Source organism: Tripterygium wilfordii, chromosome 7 (genome assembly GCF_013401445.1).
Source record: "Tripterygium wilfordii isolate XIE 37 chromosome 7, ASM1340144v1, whole genome shotgun sequence".
Taxonomy (NCBI): domain Eukaryota; kingdom Viridiplantae; phylum Streptophyta; class Magnoliopsida; order Celastrales; family Celastraceae; genus Tripterygium; species Tripterygium wilfordii.
Window position 1 is genome coordinate 8923628 of NC_052238.1, and position 27924 is coordinate 8951551.

Below are 27924 nucleotides of genomic sequence, written 5' to 3' on the forward strand. Positions count from 1 at the left end.
AGTTTATATATGGACAAAGTTTAGCATTTCTTAAGCATCAAAGTGGACCGTTGTACTCTATTTAGTGTTCTTAGAAGTCTAACTTGGTAGTCTAGCTTTCCCACAACGTTTCGTTAGGTAAAGAAGCCAATAGACCATGTTATACTTGAAATTGCACAAAACCACAAAAGCTCATCTATGGTCAGAATTGAGCATTTCCAAAGCATCAAAGTGGACCGTTGTACTCTATTTAGTGTTCTTTTCATTCTAACTTGCTAGTTTAGCTTTTGTACAACGTTTCGTTGTATAAAGATGCCAACAAAACAAGTTATGTTTGAAAATGCACAAATCTTGAAAAGCTCGTCTGTAGAGAGAATTGAGCATTCGTAAAGCATCAAAGTGGACCGTTGCACTCTATTTAGTGTTCTTAGAAGTCTAACTTGGTAGTTTAGCTTTCGTACAACGTTTCGTTAGGTAAAGAGGCCAATAGACCAAGTTATGCTTGAAAATGCACAAAACCTTAAAAGCTCATCAATGGACAGAATTGAGCATTCCCAAAGCATCAAAGTTGATCGTTGTACTCTATTTAGTGGTCTTAGTAGTCTAACTTTCTAGTTTAGCATTCGTACAACGTTTCGTTAGGTAAAGATGCCAATCGACCATGTTATGTTTGAAATTGCTCAAAACTTGAAAAGTTTTTCTATGTACAGAATTGAGCATTCCTAAAGCATCAAAGTGGACCGTTGTATTCTATTTAGTGTTCTTAGAAGTCTAACTTTCTAGTTTAACTTTCGTACAACGTTTCGTTGGGTAAAGATACCAATAGACCAAGTTATATTTGAAATTCACAAAACTTGAAAAGCTCGTGTATGGTTGGAATTGAGCATTCCCAAAGCATCAAAGGAGACCGTTGTACTCTATTTAGCGTTCTTAGCAGTCCAACTTGCTAGTTCAGCTTTCGTACAACGTTTCGTTAGGTAAAGATGCCAATAGACCATGTTATACTTGAAATTGCACAAAACCATAAAAGCTTATCTATGGACAGAATTGAGCATTTCCAAAGCATCAAAGTGGACCTTGTACTCTATTTAGTGTTCTTTGCAGTCTAACTTGCTAGTTTAGCTTTTGTACAACGTTTCGTTCTATAAAGATGCCAATAAAACAAGTTATGTTTGAAAATGCACAAAACTTGAAAAGCTCGTCTATAGAGAGAATTAAGTATTCGTAAAGCATCAAAGTGGACCGTTGCACTCTATTTAGTGTTCTTAGAATTCTAACTTGTTAGTTTAGCATTCGTACAACATTTCGTTAGGTAAAGATGCCAATAGGCCAAGTTATGCTTGAAATTGCACAGAACTTGAAAAGCTCGTGTATGGATGGAATTGAGCATTCCCAAAGCGTCAATCTGGACCGTTGTACTTTATTTAGTGTTCTGATCAGTCTAACATCCAAGTTTAGCTTTCGTACAACGTTTCGTTTGGTAAAGATGCCAATAGACTAAGTTATCTTTGAAATTGCCGAAAACATGAAAGGCTCTTCTATGGACAGAATTGAGCATTCCCAAAGCTTCAAAGTGGACCGTTGTACTCTATTAGTGTTCTTAAAAGTCTAACTCGCTAGTTTAGTTTTCATACAACATTTCGTAAGGTAAAGATGCCAAGAGGCCAAGTTATGTTTGAACCTGCACAAAACCTGTAAAGCTATTCTATGGACCATGTTATGCTTGAAATTGCACAAAACTTGAAAAGTTTGTCGATGGACAGAATTGAGCATTCCTAAAGCATCAAAGTGGACTGTTGTACTCTATTTAGTGTTCTTAGCAGTCCAACTTGCTAGTTTAGCTTTCGTACAACGTTTCGTTAGGTAAAGATGCCAATAGACCAAGTTATGTTTGAAATTGCATAAAACTTGAAAAGCTCGTGTATGGACTGAATTGAGCATTCCTAAAGTATCAAAGTGGACCATTGTACTCTATTTAACGTTTTTAGAACTCTAAACTGCTAGTTCAGCTTTCGTACAACGTTTCGTTAGGTAAAGATGCCAATAGACCAAGGTATGCTTGAAATTGTACAAACCCTTAAAAGCTCGTCTATGGGGAGAATTGAGCATTCCCAAAGCGTCAAAGTGGACCGTTGTGCTCTATTTAGTGTTCTTAGGAGTCTAACTAGCTAGTTTAGCTCTCGTACAATGTTTCGTAAGGTAAAGATGCCAGTAGACCAAGTTATGTTTGAAATTGCACAAAACCTGAAAAGTTTGTCTATGGACGGAATTGAGCATTCCTAAAGCATCAAAGTGGACTGTTGTAATCTATTTAATGCTCTTAGCAGTCTAACTTGCTAGTTTAGCTTTCGTACAATGTTTCATTAGGTAAAGATGCCAATAGACCATGTTATGCTAGAAATTGCACAAAACTTGAAAAGTTTGTCTATGGACAGAATTGAGCATTCCTAAAGCATCAAAGTGTACCGTTGTACTCTATTTAGTGTTCTTAGCATTCCAACTTGCTAGTTTAGCTTTCGTACAACGTTTCGTTAGATAAAGATGCCAATAGACCAAGTTATGTTTGAAATTGCATAAAACTTGAAAAGCTCGTATATGGACTGAATTGAGTATTCCCAAAGCATCAAAGTGGACCATTGTACTCTATTTAGCGTTTTTAGAACTCTAAAATGCTAGTTCAGCTTTCGTACAACGTTTCATTAGGTAAAGATGCCAATAGACCAAGTTATGCTTGAAATTGTACAAAACCTTAAAAGCTCGTCTATGGACAGAATTGAGCATTTCCAAAGCGTCAAAGTGGACCGTTGTACTCTATTTAGTGTTCTTAGGAGTCTAACTTGCTAGTTTAGCTTTCGTACAACGTTTCGTTAGTTAAAGATGCCAATCGACCATGTTATGTTTGAAATTGCTCAAAACTTGAAAAGTTTTTCTATGTACAGAATTGAGCATTCCTAAAGCATCAAAGTGGACCGTTGTATTCTATTTAGTGTTCTTAGAAGTCTAACTTTCTAGTTTAACTTTCGTACAACGTTTCGTTGGGTAAAGATACCAATAGACCAAGTTATATTTGAAATTCACAAAACTTGAAAAGCTCGTGTATGGTTGGAATTGAGCATTCCCAAAGCATCAAAGGAGACCGTTGTACTCTATTTAGCGTTCTTAGCAGTCCAACTTGCTAGTTCAGCTTTCGTACAACGTTTCGTTAGGTAAAGATGCCAATAGACCATGTTATACTTGAAATTGCACAAAACCATAAAAGCTTATCTATGGACAGAATTGAGCATTTCCAAAGCATCAAAGTGGACCTTGTACTCTATTTAGTGTTCTTTGCAGTCTAACTTGCTAGTTTAGCTTTTGTACAACGTTTCGTTCTATAAAGATGCCAATAAAACAAGTTATGTTTGAAAATGCACAAAACTTGAAAAGCTCGTCTATAGAGAGAATTAAGTATTCGTAAAGCATCAAAGTGGACCGTTGCACTCTATTTAGTGTTCTTAGAATTCTAACTTGTTAGTTTAGCATTCGTACAACATTTCGTTAGGTAAAGATGCCAATAGGCCAAGTTATGCTTGAAATTGCACAGAACTTGAAAAGCTCGTGTATGGATGGAATTGAGCATTCCCAAAGCGTCAATCTGGACCGTTGTACTTTATTTAGTGTTCTGATCAGTCTAACATCCAAGTTTAGCTTTCGTACAACGTTTCGTTTGGTAAAGATGCCAATAGACTAAGTTATCTTTGAAATTGCCGAAAACATGAAAGGCTCTTCTATGGACAGAATTGAGCATTCCCAAAGCTTCAAAGTGGACCGTTGTACTCTATTAGTGTTCTTAAAAGTCTAACTCGCTAGTTTAGTTTTCATACAACATTTCGTAAGGTAAAGATGCCAAGAGGCCAAGTTATGTTTGAACCTGCACAAAACCTGTAAAGCTATTCTATGGACCATGTTATGCTTGAAATTGCACAAAACTTGAAAAGTTTGTCGATGGACAGAATTGAGCATTCCTAAAGCATCAAAGTGGACTGTTGTACTCTATTTAGTGTTCTTAGCAGTCCAACTTGCTAGTTTAGCTTTCGTACAACGTTTCGTTAGGTAAAGATGCCAATAGACCAAGTTATGTTTGAAATTGCATAAAACTTGAAAAGCTCGTGTATGGACTGAATTGAGCATTCCTAAAGTATCAAAGTGGACCATTGTACTCTATTTAACGTTTTTAGAACTCTAAACTGCTAGTTCAGCTTTCGTACAACGTTTCGTTAGGTAAAGATGCCAATAGACCAAGGTATGCTTGAAATTGTACAAAACCTTAAAAGCTCGTCTATGGGGAGAATTGAGCATTCCCAAAGCGTCAAAGTGGACCGTTGTGCTCTATTTAGTGTTCTTAGGAGTCTAACTAGCTAGTTTAGCTCTCGTACAATGTTTCGTAAGGTAAAGATGCCAGTAGACCAAGTTATGTTTGAAATTGCACAAAACCTGAAAAGTTTGTCTATGGACGGAATTGAGCATTCCTAAAGCATCAAAGTGGACTGTTGTAATCTATTTAATGCTCTTAGCAGTCTAACTTGCTAGTTTAGCTTTCGTACAATGTTTCATTAGGTAAAGATGCCAATAGACCATGTTATGCTAGAAATTGCACAAAACTTGAAAAGTTTGTCTATGGACAGAATTGAGCATTCCTAAAGCATCAAAGTGTACCGTTGTACTCTATTTAGTGTTCTTAGCATTCCAACTTGCTAGTTTAGCTTTCGTACAACGTTTCGTTAGATAAAGATGCCAATAGACCAAGTTATGTTTGAAATTGCATAAAACTTGAAAAGCTCGTATATGGACTGAATTGAGTATTCCCAAAGCATCAAAGTGGACCATTGTACTCTATTTAGCGTTTTTAGAACTCTAAAATGCTAGTTCAGCTTTCGTACAACGTTTCATTAGGTAAAGATGCCAATAGACCAAGTTATGCTTGAAATTGTACAAAACCTTAAAAGCTCGTCTATGGACAGAATTGAGCATTTCCAAAGCGTCAAAGTGGACCGTTGTACTCTATTTAGTGTTCTTAGGAGTCTAACTTGCTAGTTTAGCTCTCGTACAATGTTTCGTAAGGTAAAGATGCCAATAGACCAAGTTATGTTTGAAATTGCACCAAACTTGATAAGTTTGTCTATGGACGGAATTGAGCATTCCTAAAGCATCAAAGTGGACTGTTGTACTCTATTTAATGCTCTTAGCAGTCTAACTTGCTAGTTTAGCTTTCGTACAATGTTTCGTTAGGTAAAGATGCCAATAGACCAAGTTATGTTTGAAATTGCACAAAACTTGAAAAGTTTGTATATGGACAGAATTGAGCATTCCCAAAGCGTCAAAGTAGACCGTTGTACTCTATTTAGTGTTCTTAGGAGTCTAAGTTGCTAGTTTAGCTCTCGTACAATGTTTCGTAAGGTAAAGATGCATATAGACCAAGTTATGTTTGAAATTGCACAAAATCTGAAAAGCTCATCTATGGACAGAATTTACCATTCCCAAAGCATCAAAGTGGACCGTTGTACTCTATTTAATGCTCTTAGCAGTCTAACTTACTAGTTTAGCTTTCGTACAATGTTTCGTTATGTAAAGATGCCAATAGATCAAGTTATGTTTGAAATTGCACAAAACTTGAAAAGTTTGTCTATGGACGGAAGTAAGCATTCCTAAAGCATCAAAGTGGACTGTTGTACCCTATTTAGTGTTCTTGGTAGTCTAACTTTCTATTTCAACTTTCGTACAACGTTTCGTTAGGTAAAGATACCAATAGGCCAAGTTATGCTTGAAATTGCACAAAACTTGAAAAGCTTGTGTATGGATGGAATTGAGCATTCCCAAAGCATCAAAGTGGACTGTTGTACTTTATTTAGTGTTATTATCATTCTAACATGCAAGTTTAGCTTTCGTACAACGTTTCGTTAGGTAAAGATGCCAATAGAACAAGTTTTCTTTGAAATTGCCGAAAACTTCAAAAGCTCATCTATGGACAGCATTGAGCATTCCCAAAGCTTCAAAGTAGACCGTTGTACTCTATTTAGTGTTCTTATAAGTCTAACTTGCTAGTTTAGCTTTCTACAACATTTCGTTAGGTAAAGATGCCAATAGACCAAGTTATGTTTGAAGTTGCTCAAAACTTGAAAAGTTTGTCTATGGACAGAATTGAGCATTCTTCAAGCATCAAAGTGGACCATTGTACTCTATTTAGTGTTCTTAGAAGTCTAACTTGCTAGTTTAACTTTCGTACAACGTTTCATTGGGTAAAGATACCAATAGACCATGTTATATTTGAAATTACACAAAACTTGAAAAGCTCATGTATGGATGGAATTGAGCTTTCCCAAAGCATCAATGTGGACCATTGTACTCTATTTAGTGTTCTTAGCAGTCAAACTTGCTAGTTTAGCTTTCGTACAACGTTTCGTTAGTTAAAGATGCCAGTAGACCAAGTTATGCTTGAAATTGCACAAAACCTTAAAAGCTCGTCTATGGACAGAATTGAGCATTCCCAAAGCATCAAAGTGGACCGTTGTACTCTATTTAGTGTTCTTAGAGGTCTAACTTGCTAGTTTAGCTTTCGTACAACGTTTCGTTAGGTAAAGATGCCAATAGACCAAGTTATGTTTGAAATTACAGATAACTTGAAAAGCTCATCTACGGACAGAATTGAGCCATCCCAATGCATCAAAGTGGACCGTTGCACTCTATTTAGTGTTCTTAGATGTCTACCTTACTAGTTTAGCTTTCATACAACATTTCGTTCGATAAAGATGGAAATAGACCATGTTGTGTTTGAAAATGCACAAAACTTAAAAAGCTCGTCTATGGACAGAATTGAGTATTCCCAAAGCATAAAAGTGAACCGCTGTAGTCTATCTAGTGTTCTCAGAAGTCTAACGTGCTAGTTTAGTTTTCGTACAACAGATTTGAGCATTCCTAAAGCATCAAAGTGGACCGTTGTACTCTATTTAGTGTTCTTAGAAGTCTAACTTGCTAGTTTAACTTTCGTACAACGTTTCGTTAGGTAATGATACCAATAGACCAAGTTATATTTGAAATTACACAAAACTTGATAAGCTCATGTATGGATGGAATTGAGCATTCCCTAACCATCAAAGTGGACCGTTGTACTCTATTTAGTGTTCTTAGCAGTCCAACTTGCTAGTTTAGCTTTCGTACAACGTTTCGTTAGGTAAAGATGCCAATAGACCAAGTTATGTTTGAAAATACATGAAACTTGAAAAGCTCGATTATGGACTGAATTGAGCATTCGTAAAGCATCAAAGTGGACCGTTCTACTCTATTTAGTTTTTTTAGAAGTCTAAATTGCTAGTTCAGCTTTCGTACAACATTTCGTTAGGTAAAGATGCCAATAGACCAAGTTATGCTTCAAATTGCACAAAACCTTAAAAGCTCGTCTATGGACAGAATTGATCGTTCCCAAAGCATCAAAGTGGACTGGTGTGCTCGATTTAGTGTTCTTACAAGTCTACCTTGCTAGTTTAGCTTTTGTACAACGTTTCGTTAGGTAAAGATGACAATAGACCAAGTTATGTTTGAAATTGCAGATAACTTGAAAAGCTCGTCTATGGACAAAATTGAGCATTCCCAAAGTATCAAAGTGGACCGTTGTACTCTATTTAGAGTTCTTAGAAGTCTAACTTGCTAGTTTAGCTTTCATACAACGTTTCGTTCAATAAAGATGCAAATAGACCATGTTATGTTTGAAAATGCACAAAACTTGAAAAGCTCGTCTATGGACAGAATTGAGTGTTCCCAAAGCATCGAAGTGGATCGTTGTACTCTATTTGGTGTTCATAGGAGTCTAACTTGCTAGTTTAGCTTTTGTACAACGTTTCGTAAGGTAAAGATGCCAATAGACCAAGTTATGTTTGAACTTGCAGAAAACCTGAAAAGCTATTCTATGGACAGAATTGGGCATTCCCAAAGCATCAAAGTGGATCGTTCTACTCTATTTAGTGGTGTTAGTAGTCCAACTTGCTAGTTTAGCATTCGTACAACGTTTCGTTAGGTAAAGATGCCAATAGACCAAGTTATGCTTCGAATAGCACAAAACCTTAAAAGCTTGTCTATGGACAGAATTGAGCTTTCCCAAAGCATCGAAGTGGACCATTGCACTCTATTTAGGGTTCTTAGAAGTCTAACTTGCTAGTTTAGCTTTCGTACAACGTTTTGTTCGATAAAGATGCAAATCGACCATGTTATGTTTGAAAATGCACGAAAATTGAAAAGCTCGTCTATGGACAGAATTGAGCATTCCCAAAGCATAAAAGTGGACCGTTGTAGTCTATCTAGTGTTCTCAGAAGTCTAACTTGCTAGTTTAGTTTTTGTACAACATTTCGTATGGTAAAGATGCCAATAGACAAAGTGGATCGTCCTGCTCTATTTACTGGTCTTAGTAGTCTAACTTGTTAGTTTAGCTTTCGTACAACGTTTCGTTAGGTAAAGATGCCAATAGACCAAGTTATGTTTGAAATTACATGAAACTTGAAAAGCTCATATATGGACTGAATTGAGCATTCGTAAAGCATCAAAGTGGACCGTTCTACTCTATTTAGTTTTTTTAGAAGTCTAAATTGCTAGTTCAACTTTCTTACAACATTTCGTTAGGTAAAGATGCCAATAGACCAAGTTATGCTTGAAATTGCACAAAACCTTAAAAGCTCGTCTATGGACAGAATTGATCGTTCCCAAAGCATCAAAGTGGACCGTTGTAGTCCATTTAGTGTTTGTAGAAGTCCAACTTGCTTGTTTAGCTTTCGTACAACGTTTTGTTAGGTAAAGATGCCAATAGACCAAGTTTTGTTTGAAATTGCACAAAACTTAAGAAGTTTGTCCATGGACAGAATTGAGCATTCCTATAGCATCAAGGTGGACCGTTGTACTCTATCTAGTGTTCTCAGAAGTCTAATTTGCAAGTTTAACTTTCGTACAACGTTTCGTTAGATAAAGATACCAATAGACCAAGTTATATTTGAAATTACACAACACTTGAAAAGCTCATGTATGGTTGGAATTGAGCATTCCCAAAGCATCAAAGTGGTTGGTTGTACTCTATTCATGTTCTTAGCAGTCCAACTTGCTAGTTTAGCTTTCGTACAACGTTTCGTTAGGCGAAGATGCCAATAGACTAAGTATTGTTTGACATTACATAATACTTGAAAAGCTCGTCTATGGATAGAATTGAGCATTCCCAAAGCGTCAAAGTGGACCGTTGTACTCTATTTAGTGTTCTAAGGAGTCTAACTTGCTAGTTTAGCTTTCGTACAACGTTTTGTGCGACAAAGATGCCAGTAGACCAAGTTATATTTGAAATTGCAGATAACTTGAAAAGCTCATCTATGGACAAAATTGAGCATTTCCAAAACATCAAAGTGGACTGTTGTACTCTATTTAGTGTTCTTAGAAGTCTACCCTGCTAGTTTAGCTTTCATTCAACATTTCGTTCGATAAAGATGCAAATAGACCATGTTATGTTTGAAAATGCACAAAACTTGAAAAGCTCGTCTATGGACAGAATTGAGTGTTCCCAAAGCATAAAAGTGAACCGTTGTACTCTAGCTAGTGTTCTCAGAAGTATAACTTTTTAGTTTAGCTTTCGTACAATGTTTCGTTAGGTAAAGATGCCAGTAATCCAAATTATGTTTGAAATTGCACAAAACTTGAAAAGTTATTCCATGGACAAAATTGAGCATTCCTAAAGCATGAAAGTGGACCGTTGTACTCTATTTAGTGTTCTTAGAAGTCTAACTTGCTAGTTTAGCTTTCGTACAACGTTTCGTTAGGTAAAGATGCCAATAGACCAAGTTATGTTTGAAATTACATTAAACTTGAAAAGCTCGTATATGGACTGAATCGAGCATTCGTAAAGCATCAAAGTGGACCGTTGTACCCTATTTAGTGTTTTTAGAAGTCTAAATTGCTAGTTCAGCTTTCGTACAACGTTTCGTCGGGTAAAGATGCCAATAGATCAAGTTATGCTTGAAATTGCACAAAACCTGAAAAGCTATTCTATGGACAGAATTGGGCATTCTCAAAGCATCAAAGTGGATCGTTCTACTCTATTTAGTGGTCTTTGTAGTCCAACGAGCGAGTTTAGCATTCGTACAACGTTCCGTTAGGTAAAGATGCCAATAGACCAAGTTATGTTTGAAATTGCACAAAACTTGCAAAGTTTGTCTATGGACAGAATTAAGCATTCCTAAAGCGTCAAAGTGGACCGTTGTACTCTATTTAGTGTTCTTAGAAGTGTAACTTGCTAGTTTAACTTTCGTACAAAGTTTCATTGGGTAAAGATACCAATAGACCAGGTTATATTTGAAATTACACAAAACTTGAAAAGCTCGTGTATGGATGGAATTGAGCATTCCCAAAGCATCAAAGTGGACCGTTGTACTCTATTTAGTGTTCTTAGCAGTCCAACTTGCTAGTTTAGCTTTCGTACAACGTTTCGTTAAGTAAAGATGCCAATAGATGAAGTTATGTTTGAAATTGTAGAAAACTTGAAAAGCTCGTCCATGGGTAGAATTGAGCTTTCGTAAAGCATCAAACTGGACCGTTGTACTCTATTTAATGTTCTTAGAAGTCTAACTTGGTAGTTCAGCTTTCGTACAACGTTTTGTTAGGTAAAGATGCCAATAGACCAAGTTATGCTTGAAATTGGACAAAACCTTAAAAGCTCGTCTATGGACAGAATTGAGCTTTCCCAAAGCATCGAAGTGGACCATTGCACTCTATTTAGTATTCTTAGAAGTCTAACTTGCTAGTTTAGCTTTCGTACAACGTTTCGTTCGATAAAGATGCAAATCGACCATGTTATGTTTGAAAATGCACGAAACTTGAAAAGCTCGTATATGGACAGAGTTGAGCATTCCCAAAGCATAAAAGTGGACCGTTGTAGTCTATCTAGTGTTCTCAGAAGTCTAACTTGCTAGTTTAGTTTTTGTACAACATTTCGTATGGTAAAGATGCCAATAGACCAAGTTATGTTTGAACTTGCACAAAACCTCAAAAACTATTCTATGGACAGAATTGAGCATTCCCAAAGAATCAAAGTGGATCGCCGTGCTCTATTTAGTGGTCTTAGTAGTCTAACTTGTTAGTTTAGTTTTCGTACAACGTTTCGTTAGGTAAAGATGCCAACAGACCAAGTTATGTTTGAAATTGCACAAAACTTGAAAAGTTTGTCCATGGACAGAATTGAGCCTTCCTATAGCATCAAAGTCGACCGTTGTACTCTATTTAGTGTTCTTAGAAGTTTAACTTGCTAGTTTAACTTTCGAACAATGTTTCGTTAGGTAAAGATACCAATAGAACAAGTTATATTTGAAATTACATAAAACTTGAAAAGCTCATATGTGGATGGAATTGGGCATTCCCAAAGCATCAAAATGGACGGTTGTACTCTATTTAGTGTTCTTAGCAGTCCAACTTGCTAGTTTAGCTTTCGTACAACATGTCGTTAGGTAAAGATGCCAATAGACCGAGTTATGTTTGAAATTGCATAAAACTTGAAAAGCTCGTCTATGGACTGAATTTAGCATTCGTAAAGCATCAAAGTGGACCGTTGTACTCTATTTAGTGTTTTTAGAAGTCTAAATTGCTAGTTCAGCTTTCGTATAACGTTTCGTTAGGTAAAGATGCCAATAGACCAAGTTATGCTTGAAATTGCACAAAACCTTAAAAGCTCATCTATGCACAGAAATGAGTATTCCCAAAGCGTGAAAGTGAACCGTTGTACTCTATTTAGTGTTCTTAGGAGTCTAACTTGCTAGTTTAGCTGTCGTACAACGTTTCGTTCGATAAAGATGCCAGTAGACCAAGTTATGTTTGAAAATGCACAAAACTTGAAAAGCTCATCTATGGACAGAATTGATCATTCCCAAATCATCAAAGTGGACCGTTGTAGTCCATTTAGTGTTCATAGAAGTCTAACTTGCTAGTTTAGCTTTCATACAACGTTTCGTTAGGTAAAGATGCCAATAGACCAAGTTATGTTTGAAGTTGCACAAAACCTGAATAGCTCGTCTTTGGACAGAATTGAGCATTCCCAAAGCATCAAAGTGGACCGTTGTACTCTATTTAATGCTCTTAGCTGTCTAACTTGCTAGTTTAGCTTTCGTACAATGTTTCGTTAGGTAAAGATGCCAATAGACCAAGTTATGTTTGAAATTGCACAAAATTTGAAAAGTTTGTCTATGGACAGAATTGAGCATTCCTATAGCATGATAGTGGACAGTTGTACCCTATTTAGTGTTCTTGGAAGTCTAACTTTCTAGTTTAACATTCGTACAACGTTTCGTTAGGTAAAGATACCAATAGGCCAAGTTATGCATGAAATTGCACAAAACTTGAAAGGCTCGTGTATGGATGGAATTGAGCATTCCCAAAGCATCAATGTGGACCGTTGTACTTTATTTAGTGTTCTTAGCAGTCTAACATGCTAGTTTGATGCTTTGGAATTGCTCAACTCTATCCATAGATGAGCTTGTCATATTTTTCTGCAATTTCAAGCATAACATGGTCCGTTGGCATCTTTTGGTTACGAAACGTTCTACTAATGCTAAACTAGCGAGTTAGACATGTAAGAACACTAAATAGAGTACAACGGTCCACTTTGATGCTTTCGAATTGCTTAACTGTCTCCATAGACAAGCATTTCACTTTTTTTGCAATTTCAAACATAACATGGTCCATTGGCCTCTTTTGGTTACGAAACGATCTACGAAAGCTAAACTAGGGAGTTAGACATGTAAGAACACTAAATGGACTGCAACGATGCACTTTGATGCTTTTATATTGCTCAACTCTCTCCATGGACGAGCTTTTCATGTTTTTGTGCAATCTCAAACATAACTTGGTCTATTGGGATCTTTTGGTTACGAAACGTTCTACGAAAGCTAAACCAGCGAGTTAGCCACGTAACAACACTAAATAGAGTACAACGGTCCACTTTGATGCTTTGAAATTGCTCAACTCTCTCCGTAGACGACCTTATCACGTTTTTGTGCAATCTCAAACATAACATGGTCTATTGACATCTTTTGGTTACGAAACATTCTACATATGTGAAACTAGAGAGTTAGACCAAGTTATATTTGAAATTACACAAAACTTGAAAAGCTCATGTATGGATGGAATTGAGCATTCCCAAAGCATCAAAGTGGACGGTTGTACTCTATTTACTGTTCTTAGCAATCCAACTTGCTAGTTTAGCTTTCGTACAACGTTTCGTTAGGTAAAGATGCCAATAGACCAAGTTATGTTTGAAATTGCATAAAACTTGAAAAGCTCGTCTATGGACTGAATTTAGCATTCGTAAAGCATCAATGTGGACCGTTGTACTCTATTTAGCGTTTTTAGAAGTCTAAATTGCTAGTTCAGCTTTCGTACAATGTTTCGTTAGGCAAAGATGCCAATAGACCAAGTTATGCTTGAAATTGCACAAAACCTTAAAAGCTCGTCTAACTTGCTAGTTTAGCTTTCGTACAACGTTTCTTTCGATAAAGATGCCACTAGACCAAGTTATGTTTGAAAATGCATAAAACTTGAAAAGCTCATCTATGGACAGAATTGATCATTCCCAATGCATTAAAGTGGACCGTTGTAGTCCATTTAGTGTTCTTAGAAGTCTAACTTGCTAGTTTAGCTTTCGTACAATATTTCGTTAGGTAAAGATGCCAATAGACCAAGTTATGTTTGAAATTGCACAAACTTGAAAAGCTCATCTATGGGCAGAATTGAGCATTCCCAAAGCATCAAAATGGACCGTTGTACTCTATTTAATGCTCTTAGCAGTCTAACTTGCTAGTTTAGCTTTCATACAATGTTTCGTTAGGTAAAGATGCCAATAGACAAAGTTATGTTTGAAATTGCACAAAACTTGAAAAGCTTGTCTATGGACGGAATTGAGAATTCCTAAAGGATCAAAGTGGACTGTTGTACCCGATCTAGTGTTCTTGGAAGTCTAACTTTCTAGTTTAACATTCGTACAACGTTTCGTTAGGTAAAGATACCAATAGGCCAAGTTATGCATGAAATTGCACAAAACTTGAAAAGCTCGTGTATGGATGGAATTGAGCATTCCCAAAGCATCAATGTGGAACGTTGTACTTTATTTAGTGTTCTTAGCAGTCTAACATGCTTGTTTAGCTTTTATACAACGTTTCGTTAGGTAGAGATGCCAATAGACCAAGTTATATTTGAAATTGCTGAAAACTTGAAAAGCTCGTCTATGGAAAAACTTGAGCATTCGCAAAGCATTGAAGTGGACCATTGTACTCTATTTAATGCTCTTAGAAGCCTAACTTGCTAGTTTAGCTTTCGTACAATGTTTCGTTAGGTAAAGATGCCAATAGACAAAGTTATGTTTGAAATTGCACAAAACTTGAAAAGTTTGTCTATGGACGGAATTGAGCATTCCTAAAGCATCAAAGTGGATTGTTGTACCATATTTAGTGTTCTTGGTAGTCTAACTTTCTAGTTCAACTTTCGTACAACGTTTCGTTAGGTAAAGATACCAATAGGCCAAGTTATGATTGAAATTGCACAAAACTTGAAAAGCTCGTGTATGGATGGAATTGAGCATTCCCAAAGCATCAAAGTGGACCGTTGTACTTTATTTAGTGTTCTTAGCAGTCTAACTTGCTAGTTTAGCTTTCGTACAATGTTTCGTTAGGTAAAGATGCCAATAGACCAAGTTATGTTTGAAAGTGCACAAAACTTGAAAAGTTTGTCTATGGACGGAATTGGACATTCCTAAAGCATCAAAGTGGACCGTTGTACCCTATCTAGTGTTCTTGGAAGTCTAACTTTCTAGGTTCACATTCGTACAACGTTTCGTAAGGTAAAGATACCAAAAGGCCAAGTTATGTATGAAAGTGCACAAAGCTTGAAAAGCTCATGTACGGATGGAATTGAGCATTCCCATAGCATCAAAGTGGACCGTTGTACTTTATTTAGTGTTCTTAGAAGTCTAACATGCTAGTTTAGCTTTCGTACAACATTTCGTTAGGTAAAGATGCCAATAGACCAAGTTATCTTTGAAATTGCCGAAAATTTGAAAAGCTCATCCATGGACAGGATTGAGCATTCCCAAAGCTTCAAAGTAGACCGTTGTACTCTATTTAGTGTTCTTATAAGTCTAACCTTCTCGTTTAGCTTTCGTACACGGTTTCGTTCAATAAATATGCAAATAAACAATGTTATGTTTGCAAATGCACAAAACTTGAAAAGCTCATCTATGGACAGAATTGAACATTCCCAAAGCATCAAAGTGGACCGTTGTACTCTATTTAGTGTTCTTAAAAGCCTAACTTGCTCGTTTAGCTTTCATACACCGTTTCGTTCAATAAATATGCAAATAAACCAAGTTATGTTTGAAAATGCACAAAACTTGAAAAGCTCATCTATGGACAGAATTGAGCATTCCCAAAGCATCAAAGTGGACCGTTGTACTCTATTTAGTGTTCTTAGAAGCCTAACTTGCTAGTTTAGCTTTCGTACAACATTTCATAAGGTAAAGATGCCAATAGACCAAGTTATGTTTGAAGTTGCACAAAACCTGAAAAGCTATTCTATGGATACAATTGAGCATTCCCAAAGCATTAAAGTGGATCGTTGTACTCTATTTTGTGGTCGTAGTAGTCTAACTTGCTAGTTTAGCATTTATATAACGTTTCGTTAGACAAATATGCCAATAGACCAAGTTATGCTTGAAATTGCAGAAAACTTGAAAAGCTCGTCTATGGACAGAATTGAGCATTCCCAAAGCATCAAAGTGGACCGTTGTACTCTATTTAGTATTCTTAGAAGTCTAAATTTCTAGTTTAGCTTTCGTACAAAGTTTCGTTCGGTAAATATGCAAATAGGCCACGTTATGTTTGAAAATGCACAAAACTTGAAAAGCTCGTCTATGGACAGAATTGAGCATTCCCAAAGCATAAAAGGGGACCGTTGTACTCTATCTAGTGTTCTCAGAAGTCTAACTTGCTAGTTTAGTTTTCGTACAACATTTCATAATGTAGAGAAGCCAATAGACCAAGTTATGTTTGAACTTTCACAAAACCTGAAAAGCTATTCTATGGACAGAATTGAGCATTCCAAAAGAATCAAAGTGGATCGTTGTACTCTATTTAGTGGTCTTAGTAGTCTAACTTGTTAGTTTAGCTTTCGTACAATGTTTCGTTAGGTAAAGATGCCAATAGACCAAGTTATGTTTGAAATTGCACAAAACTTGAAAAGTTTGTCTATGGACGGAATTGAGCATTCCTAAAGCATCAAAGTGGATTGTTGTACCATATTTAGTGTTCTTGGTAGTCTAACTTTCTAGTTCAACTTTCGTACAACGTTTCGTTAGGTAAAGATACCAATAGGCCAAGTTATGATTGAAATTGGACAAAACTTGAAAAGCTCGTGTATGGATGGAATTGAGCATTCCCAAAGCATCAAAGTGGACCGTTGTACTTTATTTAGTGTTCTTAGCAGTCTAACTTGCTAGTTTAGCTTTCGTACAATGTTTCGTTAGGTAAAGATGCCAATAGACCAAGTTATGTTTGAAAGTGCACAAAACTTGAAAAGTTTGTCTATGGACGGAATTGGACATTCCTAAAGCATCAAAGTGGACCGTTGTACCCTATCTAGTGTTCTTGGAAGTCTAACTTTCTAGGTTCACATTCGTACAACGTTTCGTAAGGTAAAGATACCAATAGGCCAAGTTATGTATGAAAGTGCACAAAGCTTGAAAAGCTCATGTACGGATGGAATTGAGCATTCCCAAAGCATCAAAGTGGACCGTTGTACTTTATTTAGTGTTCTTAGAAGTCTAACATGCTAGTTTAGCTTTCGTACAACATTTCGTTAGGTAAAGATGCCAATAGACCAAGTTATCTTTGAAATTGCCGAAAACTTGAAAAGCTCGTCTATGGACAGAATTGAGCATTCCCAAAGCTTCAAAGTAGACCGTTGTACTCTATTTAGTGTTCTTATAAGTCTAACTTGCTCGTTTAGCTTTCGTACACCGTTTCGTTCAATAAATATGCAAATAAACCATGTTATGTTTGAAAATGCACAAAACTTGAAAAGCTCATCTATGGACAGAATTGAGCATTCCCAAAGCATCAAAGTGGACCGTTGTACTCTATTTAGTGTTCTTAGAAGCCTAACTTGCTAGTTTAGCTTTCGTACAACATTTCATAAGGTAAAGATGCCAATAGACCAAGTTATGTTTGAACTTGCACAAAACCTGAAAAGCTATTCTATGGATACAATTGAGCATTCCCAAAGCATTAAAGTGGATCGTTGTACTCTATTTTGTGGTCGTAGTAGTCTAACTTGCTAGTTTAGCATTCATATAACGTTTCGTTAGACAAATATGCCAATAGACCAAGTTATGCTTGAAATTGCAGAAAACTTGAAAAGCTCGTCTATGGACAGAATTGAGCATTCCCAAATCATCAAAGTGGACCGTTGTACTCTATTTAGTATTCTTAGAAGTCTAAATTGCTAGTTTAGCTTTCGTACAAAGTTTCGTTCGGTAAATATGCAAATAGGCCACGTTATGTTTGAAAATGCACAAAACTTGAAAAGCTCGTCTATGGACAGAATTGAGCATTCCCAAAGCATAAAAGGGGACCGTTGTACTCTATCTAGTGTTCTCAGAAGTCTAACTTGCTAGTTTAGTTTTCGTACAACATTTCATAATGTAAAGAAGCCAATAGACCAAGTTATGTTTGAACTTTCACAAAACCTGAAAAGCTATTCTATGGACAGAATTGAGCATTTCAAAAGAATCAAAGTGGATCGTTGTACTCTATTTAGTGGTCTTAGTAGTCTAACTTGTTAGTTTAGCTTTCGTACAACGTTTCTTTAGGTAAAGATGCCAATAGACCAAGTTCTGTTTGAAATTGCACAAAACTTGAAAAGTTTGTCCATGGACAGAATTGAGCATTCCTAAAGCATCAAAGTGGATCGTTGTACTCTATTTAGTGTTCTTAGAAGTCTAACTTGCTAGTTAAACTTTCGTACAACATTTCGTTAGGTAAAGATACCAATAGACCAACTTATATTTAAAATTACACAAAACTTGAAAAGCTCGTGCATGGACGGAATTGAGCATTCCCAAAGCATAAAAGTGGACCGTTGTACTCCATTTAGTGTTCGTAGGAGTCAAACTTGCTAGTTTAGCTTTTGTACAACGTTTCGGTCGATGAAGATGCCAGTAGACCAAGTTATGTTTGAAAGTGCACAAAACTTGAAAAGCTCTTCTATGGACTGAATTGATCATTCCCAAAGCATCAAAGTGGATCGTTGTAGTCCATTTAGTGTTCTTAGAAGTCCAACTTGCTAGTTTAGCTTTCGTACAACGTTTCGTAAGGTAAAAATGCCAATAGACCAAGTTATGTTTGAAATTACACAAAACCTGAAAAGCTCGTCTATGGACAGAATTGAGCATTCCCAAAGCATCAAAGTGGACCGTTGTACTCTATTTAGTGTTCTTAGCAGTCTAACTTGCTAGTTTATCTTTCGTACAACGTTTCATTAGCTAAAGATGCCAATAGACCAAGTCATGTTTGAAATTACTCAAAACCTGAAAAGCTCATCTATGGACATAATCGAGCATTCCCAAAGTATCAAAGTGGACCGTTGTACTATATTTAATGCTCTTAGCAGTCTAAATTGCTAGTTTAGCTTTCGTACAATGTTTTGTTAGGTAAAGATGCCAATAGACCAAGTTATGTTTGAAAGTGCACAAAACTTGAAAAGTTTGTCTATGGACGGAATTGGACATTCCTAAAGCATCACAGTGGACCGTTGTACCCTATCTAGTGTTCTTGGAAGTCTAAATTTCTAGTTTCACATTCGTACAACGTTTCGTAAGGTAAAGATACCAATAGGCCAAGTTATGCATGAAAGTGCACAAAGCTTGAAAAGCTCATGTACGGATATGGAATTGAGCATTCCCAAAGCATCAAAGTTGACCGTTGTACTTTATTTAGTGTTTTTAGAAGTCTAACATGCTAGTTTAGCTTTCGTACAACATTTCGTTAGGTAAAGATGCCAATAGACCACGTTATCTTTGAAATTGCCGAAAACTTGAAAAGCTCATCCATGGACATAATTGAGCATTCCCAAAGCTTCAAAGTAGACCGTTGTACTCTATTTAGTGTTCTTATAAGTCTAACCTTCTCGTTTAGCTTTCGTACACGGTTTCGTTCAATAAATATGCAAATAAACAATGTTACGTTTGCAAATGCACAAAACTTGAAAAGCTCATCTATGGACAGAATTGAGCATTCCCAAAGCATCAAAGTGGACCGTTGTACTCTATTTAGTGTTCTTAGAAGCCTAACTTGCTAGTTTAGCTTTCGTACAACATTTCATAAGGTAAAGATGCCAATAGACCAAGTTATGTTTGAACTTGCACAAAACCTGAAAAGCTATTCTATGGATAGAATTGAGCATTCCCAAAGCATTAAAGTGGATCGTTGTACTCTATTTTGTGGTCGTAGTAGTCTAACTTGCTAGTTTAGCAATCAAATAACGTTTCGTTAGAAAAAGATGCCAATAGACCAAGTTAGGATTGAAATTGTAGAAAACTTGAAAAGCTCGTCTATGGATAGAATTGAGCATTCCCAAAGCATCAAAGTGGACCGTTGTACTCTATTTAGTGTTCTTAGAAGTCTAACTTGCTAGTTTAGCTTTCGTACAAAGTTTCGTTCGGTAAATATGCAAATAGGCCACGTTATGTTTGAAAATGCACAAAACTTGAAAAGCTCGTCTATGGACAGAATTGAGCATTCCCAAAGCATAAAAGGAGACCGTTGTACTCTGTCTAGTGTTCTCAGAATTCTAACTTGCTAGTTTAGTTTTCATACAAAATTTCATAATGTAAAGATGCCAATAGACCAAGTTATGTATGAACTTTCACAAAACCTGAAAAGCTATTCTATGGACAGAATTGAGCATTCCCAAAGAATCAAAGTGGATCGTTGTACTCTATTTAGTGGTCTTAGTAGTCTAACTTGTTAGTTTAGCTTTCGTACAACGTTTCTTTAGGTAAAGATGCCAATAGACCAAGTTATGTTTGAAATTGTACAAAACTTGAAAAGTCTGTCCATGGACAAAATTGAGCATTTCTAAAGCATCAAAGTGGACCGTTGTACTCTACTTAGTGTTCTTAGAAGTCTAACTTGCTAGTTAAACTTTCGTACAACATTTCGTTAGGTAAAGATACCAATAGACCAACTTATATTTAAAATTACACAAAACTTGAAAAGCTCGTGTATGGATGGAATTAAGCATTCCCAAAGCATGAAAGTGGACCAATGTACTCTATTTTGTGTTCTTAGCAGTCCAACTTGCTAGTTTAGCTTTCGTACAACGTTTCGTTTGGTAAAGATGCCAATAGACCAAGTTATGTTTGAAATTTCATAAAACTTGAAAAGCTCATCTAACGACTGAATTGAGCATTCGTAAAGCGTCAAAGTGAACTGTTGTACTCTATTTAGTGTTTTTAGAAGTCTAACTTGCTAGTTAAACTTTCGTACAACATTTCGTTAGATAAAGATACCAATAGACCAACTTATATTTAAAATTACACAAAACTTGAAAAGCTCGTGTATGGACGGAATTGAGCATTCCCAAAGCATCAAAGTGGACCGTTGTACTCTATTTTGTGTTCTTAGCAGTCCAACTTTCTAGTTTCGCTTTCGTACAACGTTTCGTTTGGTAAAGATGCCAATAGACCAAGTTACGTTTGAAATTGCATAAAACTTGAAAAGCTCGTCTAAGGACTGAATTGAGCATTCATAAAGCGTCAAAGTGAACTGTTGTACTCTATTTAGTGTTTTTAGAAGTCTAAATTGCTAGTTCAGCTTTCGTACAATGTTTCGTTAGGTAAGAATGCCAATAGACCAAGTTATAGCTTGAAATTGCACAAAACCTTAAAAGCTCGTCTATGGACAGAATTGAGCATTCCAAAAGCGTCAAAGTGGACCGTTGTACTCCATTTAGTGTTCTTAGGAGTCAAACTTGCTAGTTTAGCTTTCGTACAACATTTCGTAAGGTAAAGATGCCAATAGACCAAGTTATGTTTGAATTTGCACAAAACCTGAAAAGCTATTCTATGGATTGAATTGAGCATTCCCAAAGGATTAAAGTGGATCGTTGTACTCTATTTTGTGGTCGTAGTAGTCTAACTTGCTAGTTTAGCATTCAAATAACGTTTCATTAGAAAAAGATGCCAATAGACCAAGTTAGGCTTGAAATTGCAGAAAACTTGAAAAGCTCGTCTATGAACAGAATTGAGCATTCCCAAAGCATCAAAGTGGACCATTGTACTCTATTTAGTGTTCGTAGAAGTCTAACTTGCTAGTTAAACTTTCGTACAACATTTCGTTAGGTAAAGATACCAATAGACCAACTTATATTTAAAATTACACAAAACTTGAAAAGCTCGTGTATGGATGGAATTGAGCATTCCCAAAGAATCAAAGTGGACCGTTGTACTCTATTTTGTGTTCTTAGCAGTCCAACTTTCTAGTTTAGCTTTCGTAGAACGTTTCGTTTGGTAAAGATGCCAATAGACCAAGTTATGTTTGAAATTGCTTAAAACTTGAAACGCTCATCTAAGGACTGAATTGAGCATTCGTAAAGCATCAAAGTGAACCGTTGTACTCTATTTGGTGTTTTTAGAAGTCTAAATTGCTAGTTCATCTTTCGTACAACGTTTCGTTAGGTAAAAATGCCAATAGAACAAGTTATGCTTGAAATTGCACAAAACCTTAAAAGCTCGTCTATGGACAGAATTGAGCATTCCCAAATCGTCAAAGTGGACCGTTGTACTCCATTTAGTGTTCTTAGGAGTCAAACTTGCTAGTTTAGCTTTTGTACAACGTTTCGTTCGATAAAGATGCCAGTAGACCAAGTTATGTTTGAAAATGCACAAAACTTGAAAAGCTCTTCTATGGATTGAATTGATCATTCCCAAAGCATCAAAGTGGACCGTTTTAGTCCATTTAGTGTTCTTAGAAGTCCAACTTGCTCGTTTAGCTTTCGTACACCGTTTCGTTCAATAAAGATGCAAATAAACCATGTTATGTTTGAAAATGCACAAAACTTGAAAAGCTCATCTATAGACAGAATTGACCATTCCCAAAGCATCAAAGTGGACCGTTGTACTCTATTTAGTGTTCTTAGAAGGCTAACTTGCTGGTTTAGCTTTCGTACGACATTTCATAAGGTAAAGATGCCAATAGGCCAAGTTATGTTTGAACTTGCACAAAACTTGAAAAGCTATTCTATGGATAGAATTGAGCATTCACAAAGCATTAAAGTGGATCGTTGTACTCTTTTTTGTGGTCGTAGTAGTCTAACTTGCTAGTTTAGCATTCATATAACGTTTCGTTACAAAAAGATGCCAATAGACCAAGTTATGCTTGAAATTGCAGAAAACATGAAAAGCTCGTCTATGGACAGAATTGAGCATTCCCAAAGCGTCAAAGTGGACCGTTGTACTCTATTTAGTGTTCTTAGAAGTCTAACTTGCTAGTTTAGCTTTCGTACAAAGTTTCGTTCGGTAAATATGCAAATAGGCCACGTTATGTTTGAAAATGCACAAAACTTGAAAAACTCGTCTATGGACAGAATTGAGCATTCCCAAAGCATAAAAGGGGACCGTTGTACTCTATCTAGTGTTCTCAGAAGTCTAACTTGCTAGTTTAGTTTTGGTGCAACATTTCATAATGTAAAGACGCCAATAGACCAAGTTATGTTTGAACTTTCACAAAACCTGAAAAGCTATTCTATGGACAGAATTGAGCATTCCCAAAGAATCAAAGTGCATCGTTGTACTCTATTTAGTGGTCTTAGTAGTCTAACTTGTTAGTTTAGCTTTCGTACAACGTTTCTTTAGGTAAAGATGCCAATAGACCAAGTTATGTTTGAAATTGCACAAAACTTTAAAAGTCTGTCCGTGGACAGAATTGACCATTCCTAAAGCATCAAAGTGGACCGTTGTACTCTACTTAGTGTTCTTGGAAGTCTAACTTGCTAGTTAAACTTTCGTACAACATTTCGTTAGGTAAAGATACCAATAGACCAACATATATTTAAAATTACACAAAACTTGAAAAGCTCGTGTATGGATGGAATTGAGCATTCCCAAAGCATGAAAGTGGACCAATGTACTCTATTTTGTGTTCTTAGCTGTCCAACTTGCTAGTTTAGCTTTCGTACAACGTTTCGTTTGGTAAAGATGCCAATAGACCAAGTTATGTTTGAAATTGCATAAAACTTGAAAAGCTCGTCTAAGGACCGAATTGAGCATTCATAAAGCATCAAAGTGAACCGTTGTACTCTATTTAGTGTTTTTAGAAGTCTAAATTGCAAGTTCAGCTTTCGTACAACATTTCGTTAGGTAAAAATGCCAAAAGACCAAGTTATGCTTGAAATTGCACAAAACCTTAAAAGCTCGTCTATGGACAGAATTGAGCATTCCCAAAGCGTCAAAGTGGACCGTTGTACTCCATTTAGTGTTCTTAGGAGTCAAACTTGCTAGTTTAGCTTTTGTACAATGTTTCGTTCGATAAAGATGCTAGTAGACCAAGTTATGTTTGAAAATGCACAAAACTTGAAAAGCTCTTCTATGGACTGAATTGATCATTCCCAAAGCATCAAAGTGGACCGTTGCAGTCCATTTAGTGTTCTTAGAAGTCCAACTTGCTAGTATAGATTTCGTACAACGTTTCGTAGGGTAAAGATGCCAATAGACCAAGTTACGTTTGAAATTACACAAAACCTGAAAAGCTCGTCTATGGACAGAATTGAGCATTCCCAAAGCATCAAAGTGGACCGTTGCACTCTATTTAGTGTTCTTAGAAGTCTAACTTGTTAGTCTAGCTTTCGTACAGCGTTTCGTTTGATAAAGATGCAAAAAGACTATGTTATGTTCGAAATGCACAAAACTTGAAAAGCTCGGCTATGGACAGAATTGAGCATTCCCAAAGCATCAAAGTTGACCGTTGTACTCTATTTAATGCTCTTAGCAGTCTAACTTGCTAGTTTAGCTTTTGTACATTGTTTCGTTAGGTAAAGATGCCAAAAGACCAAGTTATGTTTGAAATAGCACAAAAGTTGAAAAATTTGTCCATGGACGGAATTGAGCATTCCTAAAGCTTCAAAGTGGACTGTTGTACCCTATTTAGTGTTCTTGGAAGTCTAACTTTCTAGTTTAACAATCGTACAACGTTTCGTTAGGTAAAGATACCAATAGGTCAAGTTATGCATGAAAGTGCACAAAACTTTAAAAGCTCATGTACGGATGGAATTGAGCATTCCCAAAGCATCAAAGTGGACCGTTGTACTTTATTTAGTGTTCTTAGCAGTCCAACATTTTAGTTTAGCTTTCGTACAACGTTTCGTTAGGTAAAGATGCAAATAAACCATGTTATGTTTGAAAATGCACAAAACTTGAAAAGCTCATCTATGGACAGAATTGAGCATTGCCAAAGCATCAAAGTGGACCGTTGTACTCTATTTAGTGTTCTTAGAAGTCTAACTTGTTAGTTTTGCTTTCGTACAACATTTCATACGGTAAAGATGCCAATAAACCAAGTTATGATTGAACTTGCACAAAACCTGAAAAGCTATTCTATGGATAGAATTGAGCATTCCCAAAGCGTCAAAGTGGATTGTTGTACTCTTTTTTGTGGTCAAAGTAGTCTAACTTCCTAGTTTAGCATTCATATAACGTTTCGTTAGAAAAAGATGCCAATAGACCAAGTTAGGCTTGAAATTGTAGAAAACCTGAAAAGCTCGTCTATGGACAGAATTGAGCATTCCAAAAGCATCAAAGTGGACCGTTGTACTCTATTTAGTGTTCTTAGAAGTCTAACTTGCTAGTTTAGCTTTCATAAAACGTTTCGTTCGGTAAATATGCAAATAGGCCGTGTTATGTTTGAAAATGCACAAAGCTTGAAAAGGGGACCGTTGTACTATATCTAGTGTTCTCAGAAGTCTAACTTGCTAGTTTAGTTTTCGTACAACATTTCGTTAGGTAAAGATGCCAATAGACCAAGTTATGTTTGAACTTACACAAAACCTGAAAAGCTATTCTATGGACAGAATTGAGCATTCCCAAAGCATCAAAGTGGATCGTTGTACTCTATTTAGTGGTCTTAGTAGTCTAACTTGTTAGTTTAGCTTTCGTACAATGTTTCGTTAGGTAAAGATGCCAATAGACCAAGTTATGTTTCAAATTGCACAAAACTTGAAAAGTCTGTCCATGGACAGAATTGAGCATTCCTAAAGCATCAAAGTGGACAGTTGTACTCTATTTCGTGTTCTTAGAAGTCTAACTTGCTAGTTTAGCTTTCATACAACATTTCGTTCGATAAATATGGAAATAGGCCATGTTATGTTTGAAAATGCACAAAACTTGAAAAGCTCGTCTATGGACAGAATTGAGCAATCCCAAAGCATAAAAGGGGACCGTTGTACTCTATCTAGTGTTCTAAGAAGTCTATCTTGCTAGTTTAGTTTTCGTACAACATTTATTAAGGTAAAGATGCCAATAGACCAAGTTATGTTTGAACTTGCACAAAACCTGAAAAGCTCGTCTATGGGCAGAATTGACGATTCCCAAAGCGTCAAAGTGGAGCGTTGTACTCTATTTAGTGTTATTAGTAGTCCAACTTGCTAGTTTAGCTTTCGTACAACGTTTCATTAGGTACAGATGCCAATAGACCAAGTTATGTTTGAAATTGCATAAAACTTGAAAAGCTCGTATATGGACTGAATTTGCCATTCGTAAAGCATCAAAGTGGACCATTGTACTCTATTTAGTGTTTTTAGAAGTCAAAATTGCTAGTTCAGCTTTCAGATAACGTTTCATTAGGTAAAGATGCCAATAGACCAAGTTATGCTTGAAGTTGGACAAAACCTTAAAAGCTCGTCTATGGACAGAATTGAGCATTCCCAAAGCATCAAAGTGGACTGTTGTGCTCTATGTAGTGTTCGTAGAAGTGTAACTTGCTAGTTTAGCTTTTGTACAACGTTTCGTTAGGTAAAGATGCTAATAGACCAAGTTATGTTTGAAATTGCACAAAATTTGAAAAGTTTGTCTATGGATGGAATTGAGCATTCCTAAAGCCTCAAAGTGGACTGTTGTACCCTATTTAGTGTTCTTGGAAGTCTAACTTTCTAGTTTAACATCTGTACAACGTTTCGTTAGGCAAAGATGCCAATAGGCCAAATTATGCATGAAATTGCACAAAACTTGAAAAGCTCGTGTATGGATGGAATTGAGCATTTCCAAAGCATCAATGTGGACCGTTGTACTTTATTTAGTATTCTTAGCAGTATAACATGCTAGTTTAGCTTTCGTACAACGTTTCGTTAGGTAATGATGCCAATAGACCAAGTTATCTTTGAAATTGCCGAAAACTTCAAAAGCTCGTCTATGGACAGAATTGAGCATTCCCAAAGCTTCAAATTTGACCGCTGTACTTTATTTAGTGTTCTCATAAGTCTAACTTGCTAGTTTAGCTTTCGTACAATGTTTCGTACGTTAAAGATGCAAATAGACCATGTTATGTTTGAAAATGCACAAAACTTGAAAAGCTCGTCTATGGAGAGAATTGAGCATTCCCAAAGCATCAAAGTGGACCGCTGCACTCTATTTAGTGTTCTTAGAAGTCTGACTTGCTAGTTTAGCTTTCGTACAACATTTCGTAAGGTCTAGATGCCAATAGGCCAAGTTATGTTTGGACTTGGACAAAACCTGAAAAGCTATTTAATGGACAGAATTGAGTATTCGTAAAGCATCAAAGTGGACCATTGTACTATATTTAATGTTCTTAGAAGTCTAACTTGCTAGTTCAGCTTTCGTACAACGTTTCGTTAGGAAAAGATGTCAATAGCCCAAGTTATGCTTTTATTGTACAAAACATTAAAAGCTCGTCTATGGACAAAATTGAGCATTCCCAAAGCATCAAAGTGGACAGTTGTGCTCCATGTAGTGTTCTTAGCAGTCTAACTTGCTAGTTTAGCTTTTGTACAACGATTCGTTAGGTAAAGAAGCCAATAGACCAAGTTATGTTTGAAATTGCAGATAACTTGAAAAGCTCATCTATGGACAGAAGTGAGCATTCCCAAAGCATGAAAGTGGACCGTTGTACTCTATTTAGTGTTCTTAGCAGTCCAACTTGCTAGTTTAGCTTTCGTACAACGTTTCGTTAGGTAAAGATGCCAATAGACCAAGTTATGTTTGAAATTGCACAAAACCTTAAAAGCTCGTCTATGGGCAGAATTGACGATTCCCAAAGCGTCAAAGTGGACCGTTGTACTCTATTTAGTGTTCTTAGGAGTCTAACTTGCTAGTTTAGCTTTCGTACAACGTTTCGTTAGGTAAAGATGCCAATAGACCAAGTTATGTTTGAACTTGCACAAAACCTGAAAAGCTATTCTATGGACAGAATTAAGCATTCCAAAAGCATCAAGGTGGATCGTTGTGCTCTATTTAGTGGTCTTAGTAAGCTAACGTGCTAGTTTAGCATTCGTACAACGTTTCGTTAGGTAAAGATGCCAATAGACCAAGTTATGTTTGAAATTGTAGAAAACTTGAAAAGCTCATCCATGGACAGGATTCAGCATTCGTAAACCATCAAAGTGGACCGTTGTACTCTATTTATTGTTCTTAGAAGTCTAACTTGCTAGTTCCGCTTTCGTACAACATTTCGTAAGGTAAAGAAGCCAATAGACCAAGTTATGTTTGAACTTGCACAAAACCTGAAAAGCTATTCTATGGACAGAATTAAGCATTCCCAAATCATCAAAGTGGATCGTCGTACTCTATTTAGTGGTCTTATTAGTCTTTTCTGTTAGTTTAGCTTTCGTACAACGTTTCATTA